Consider the following 5,613-nt stretch of genomic DNA (forward strand, 5'->3'; position numbering starts at 1 on the left):
TTGATATGGTAAAATAATTTGTAAAGCGATGCAGCCCACGTGGTGGCTGCGCCCATATCATTGGTTCCAGCCCAAATCTCTGTCAATGCCAAATTTGGCTCTGGTGACAATACTTCACCACTGCTGATTTAGCAAATCTGAATCTAATGTCTAAAAACTTAAATTCCATTTTGTGCACACAGTTTGTTACATTTGTAGGATTACTCTTACCAGGACTATTCCTTTGTCTCTTAACAATCTACCACAACAATCCACCAGCCCTGAAAGTTCCCGTGTCTGTCAGGGTGAGAGGGCTGTTGCAGAACCATGCTGGTTGACTCTCAAGCATCAAGACGTAACAGTCAGATATCCAAACACATGACTGTGTGTGTACCATAAAAGAATGCTGCTGCCTTTTACTTTATGCTGTTCTTCACACTTGTGCAAACTCGCACAAGCAAAAATTGTCCACATGGATGCTTATTTTACATGGGTGTGAGTGACCACAATAGTGACAAGCAGGGGAGCATCAAACCCCTTCCATTTTTCAGGTATGCACAAGGGCTTAAAAAAACCTAGAAATGCTGATTAACAAAGCAAGGGAGAAGAAAAAAAAAAAAAGGGAAGGGACAAGTACAGGAGAGATGCTGAGAGAGATGTGTCACAGAGGCCTCTGCCAGTATCCAAGTTAATCCATCTGCACATACATGTTTTAAAAATTACATGCACAGTTCAAGGGCTTTGGCTGTATAAAATTTGTCCAGAAGAATCATGTGCAAAATTCTCTATTTCCCATTTGGATGTTTCAGCCCTGATGTTCTTTCAACCATGAGTTGATGGTGGTTTTCTATTTTGGGTGAAGCGATGCTGAGCTTTTGGTCAGGGAACAGTAAGTGCTAGGTTTGGTAACTTTGAAAAGTAGTATGAATAATTATTTAAATTATTATTGTCATAATCCAATCTATGGTCCTATACTTGGTAATTCCAATATTGTGTTCTACTTGTCCAGCCTTTGAAATACCATGATGGTGAAACGCCTAACTTGGTTAAGTGGACTCTACTTGCATACTTTGTTTTTGTTGAGAAATTAGGAGTTACTTTTCAGCAAAATCATTGTTTTATAGGAAAAAAAAAGAAACGTCAATATTGAGATGGCCTCAAGACACTTGATTCTAAAATTTAGAACTTTTATAGAGACCTGTCCTTCTGCCTTTCTGCTTCCACTGGCAATTAGTATATTCAATGAAATAAAAGAATGAAAAGGCATTTATTGACCTGTGGACTGTCACAACAGAGAAGTCCTGAGTACATTTTACCTATTCAGAACTGGTAGTCAAATGTGGGCGTGTTCAATTTACAATGCCTCTATCACCAACACCACAGGCAAGAAATCCTTCTTATACCTCCCTCTTTCTCTCAACTAGACACAAGTAAGTATGCTCACATCCATAAACGTATGCTGGCTAATCTCGTGTCTGGTATGCAGATAATTTGTTCAGAGAGTACTGGTAATGTGGTACAAGGCAGACAATTAGCGTGGTATCATCCTGCACACGTTGCTTTACAGATGTCTCTCTTGGCTTGTATTTCCTGTGGTTCCTGTGCAGTCTTCCTTCCTAATGATTCCTACTACTACTGACAAATAACTCTTGTTTATACTTTCTAGGATAGCAGTCTCATTAACTCCAACCACTGCAGGAGGGAATGGTACATCTACTTAGTTTCTCATTAGATCACCCTGGAGGAGCCCAATCTCACAATGAGGCTCAGGGGCTTCAGATGGAGCTGTAAAATTCACCCACAATTTATGAAACCAGTGCCAACATCTGTGGAATGTGCACATGCACACAGGAAAGCAGAGCTGTTATCCTGCTTCTACCTGCCTCCCAGAGCCTCATGGCTGGTCTGCTTGCAGCTTTAGATAAAAATAAGGGTTGTGTATGCTCTGAATTTGGGTTCCTTGCTGTGCCTACATAGGAAAGTCTCTCTTACTATCTCAGATATGCCATAACCAGTGTTAAATCCATGAAGCAACAAGAGCACTTCAGTTTGCCAACACTGTAGTAAAAACTAGCTCCCACACCCTGGCATTAAGTTGAACATGTGTGTATGTGAACGTGGGTGGGGGATGTTAAGAGATAACAGAGTAAGTTTAATATAAAAAGCAATCACTTGAGCACAGCAGCCTCAGAAGTGATTTCAGAGGCTTTTTTTCTTTCATTCTGTTTGCTCCATCAGGTAGTTCCCATTTTCTATAGCTCGATTTGTCAAGCAGGTTCCCCTAGCAGTCAGGAATATAATTGCTTGCCTATACACAGCACAGTATCATCCAGGTTCCTGCTGCCTTCTGAAGTGTTCACCACCAGGCTCTAGTGTGATTCACAAGCGAAGTTCACAGAATCAGGCCAAAAAACCCATATTCAACCTACACTGAGCCTTCTGTCAACTTGCAGTTTCATTGCCCTACTTCTGAATAGACACAAGGAAAAGGGCTCAACCTGAAACCCTAAGTCCTATTCAGGTTTTGTCAAACTATAATTCATCACCTCATCCAGATATGTAGTCCTTATTTCCAGCATAAAACTGAAAGTCATAAAACAGTCACAGCACAGCTGTTTACCAGAGCAGAGCTTTCAGCTGCATCCACAAAACCCTGGAAATAGTTATCACACACAGAGAGCATCTGATTTCAGAGACCTGCCTCAGGGAAGGAAAGCAGGAACCTGTGAAAACCAAGGCCAAAATTCACTATAAGGGTGGGTAGATTCCTTGTGGGAAGGTCTGAGCAGAGGAATACATATAATTTTGGAGCTCTTTTTACATGGAAATCTTACTGCGACTTTGCAATATTCTTGAATGCCTCTGAAAAATTCTAGGCATGCGAGATGAAATCCTGGCTCTCAATGAGAGTTTTGTCTCTGATTTCAGGGTTTCTTTCATTCAAGGACTTGTTTTGATTCTTTCATAGGAAATACAGTACTTTATTGAGACAAGACCAAATTCAATGGAGAGTCCCAATGAGATTAAATGAAGTCTAAGCTGATGCATATTATACCCTCTTCCAGCTTGTTCAACATGTGTTATTAACAAACTCTCACTAAGACTTTCTGAGGCATATTTAGTCCCTTCACTCCTCAAAATTCTTTACATTTGCCCTTGTCTGCAAGCATTTGTTTAAGCATCACGCTGTATGAAAACTGGTCTAAACGTCTACTTTTCTGGCTTGAAATAACACAGGTGTATTGTGTCATATGCCACTTTCATTACCATTATGCTGTCTGAAAATTATGCTCCTTTACCTAAAGAAAATAAGCAACAAATATATTTCATATAGCTTTATGAAATCTTTCTTACAAACTTACATCAAGTTCATCTTCCTGCTAAAAGTACAAGTGGCTGTACCAAGTATGAGAAAGGCTGACCAAGTACAAATGAGATCACATGATGCCTCTTCTTTGAATCACTGTCAATATATCTCTCGGATCCAATTAACCCCCACAGTGCTATAGTTCTCATTTCAGAGATATTCACAAGGGTCTAATTCCCTACTAGACATAAAAATGCTATTCTCTAGAGTAAAATAACGCAGTTCTTCAAACTTTGAAAACAGACACCTAGGATACCTGAGACAAACCCCTACGGATAAGAGTATCAGGGAGTTGCATTAGGGGCAACCAGTGCCAGACTGATCTCTCTTTTTCTGCTGCAAAGACCTAAAAAAAAAAGGGTACTTGGACACATGTGGAATGCAAGGAGGACAAATGAAGAACCATGTGGGAAACCCAGGTCAACCTCATCAATTGATAACAAAATATCTATTTATGAACATGAAGTAGTGAAGAGGACATACAATTTAGTGCAACTGGGCTTCAATCAACACTACTCAAATGTTAAAAAGAAACCCCCACACAACACCCCTGAATTATATACTGGGCAAGCTCTATTATCTCTTCCTATAAAAACAGTTCAACCTACATGTTGTAATAGTAGAGAGGTTTATTTAACAAAAATATTACCAGTCCCTATCATCTTGCCTTTCTTTAAGTACATGTGCACTGTTAGTACATATATACACTCTCTGTATTTTCAGAGTGTATCTGATTATGAACTACCTTCCATCATACTGCTTTACCAGGAACGTGCTCTGAATTAGGGAGCAATATGAACACTAGCTCTTCTAATGTCTTGTGAGCACACTGTTGATCACTTAACATGCTGGAAAAATTACAAATGCCTTCAGGCTTTTGACCTTTTGTACCTCTCAATATTTTGTACTAACGGGAAGACAAAAACTTTTCCGAAGCTGTTTTGATAGATACTGTCCTGGTTTTTGCCTAGTTAAACTATCACAGATACTTATCTTCACCTTAAATAAGCCAGCGATAGATACTGTCGTGGTTTTTGCCTAGTTTAACAGATACTTATCTTCACCTTAAATAAGCCAGATAATTTAGATTAAAAATGTGATTATTTAAGTGTAACATAGGATCTTATTGTATCTTTGCCAGCTATATGGGAGAACCTTCTGTTACCACACGGGTATGCAGACAAAGAAATCATTACCAAATCCCTCCATCTGATAGTATTAAGACATTAACCACCATAACTTTTTTATTATGAGATTTAGAATTATTTGATGGTCCTTCTCTGAAGCTTCTGCAATGTTTCTTATGTCACCCATCCTGCTGGGACTGCGGATTTACCAATCACATTCCCTGTAGATCTTATTAAAGTACCTAATGTCTCTACTTATCTCTTAGCTGCAGCATCTCTTTCTGCTGTTCTGCCTATCCATCCTAACATCTACTGGAACAGTCAAATCCTCTTTAGAGTCACTGCTCTTCACAGCACGTACAGCCAGACAACATCACTTAGAAGCATGGCTTACATTTGACTACAGTTGACTGAGAAAACTGTTGCTCATGTTCTTTATTGACTGCTGTTCTCCCAGTCTGCATGCCATCAAGGAACTTTGCAATGCTATTTCAGGTTTTCTTCCAGTTTGGCTCAATGTTCTGAGGGAGCTCAGCCTGCAGCGTTGAACTGAAACACAAAAGTGTGTTTTTGTTTTTTCTGAGTAGCTGCCTTCCTCCACAGGGAGAAAAAACAAAAAGAAATGAAAACCATGGGGATATTTTCACCACATTAACCTAGGCACCAAACTTTGGTCACCTTAAGAAGGTGCTTCTTTTCTCAACCAGTTATTAAAAGATTACTCTTTCAATTCAGCCATGTGAATTACAAGATGTGAGTACCTGCTACTTGCCCCTTCTCAAATGTACCGCAACCTTAGATGGTGTACACTGTCACAGTGATATGAACTTGAGCTTTCAGGAGCTTTGCTGAGTTACAACACATAAATCCTGTCCAGGCCTAAGACTTTAATGTAAAATTTTCAGAAAACTGTGGATTCTTACAATGCCTTATGTGACAAATCTGGTAAGAACCATACCCACCTCTTTGTCTACAGTGCTTGGTCTTGTGTACCGATAACTGAGACATATATTTAATCTGCCTGCCAGGTAATTCTTTGAAATCTGAAAACAATAGGCATGGATTTCCAATAGTTCTTCTGATTTATCTGTTGAAGAAGCTATTTTCTCAACAGAAAAAGAATGAAAATGCCACCTGAAA

At 39.3% G+C, this 5,613-nt stretch overlaps 1 protein-coding gene across 10 annotated transcripts in view; it reads right to left on the reverse strand.

Moving 5' to 3' along the window:
* ABLIM1 (actin binding LIM protein 1) overlaps positions 1-5,613 on the reverse strand; it is a 76,222-nt gene that overhangs the window by 17,902 nt on the left and 52,707 nt on the right. The window lies entirely within an intron of this gene.

Source organism: Antrostomus carolinensis, unplaced genomic scaffold, assembly GCF_000700745.2.
Source record: "Antrostomus carolinensis isolate BGI_N321 unplaced genomic scaffold, ASM70074v2 scaffold568, whole genome shotgun sequence".
Taxonomy (NCBI): domain Eukaryota; kingdom Metazoa; phylum Chordata; class Aves; order Caprimulgiformes; family Caprimulgidae; genus Antrostomus; species Antrostomus carolinensis.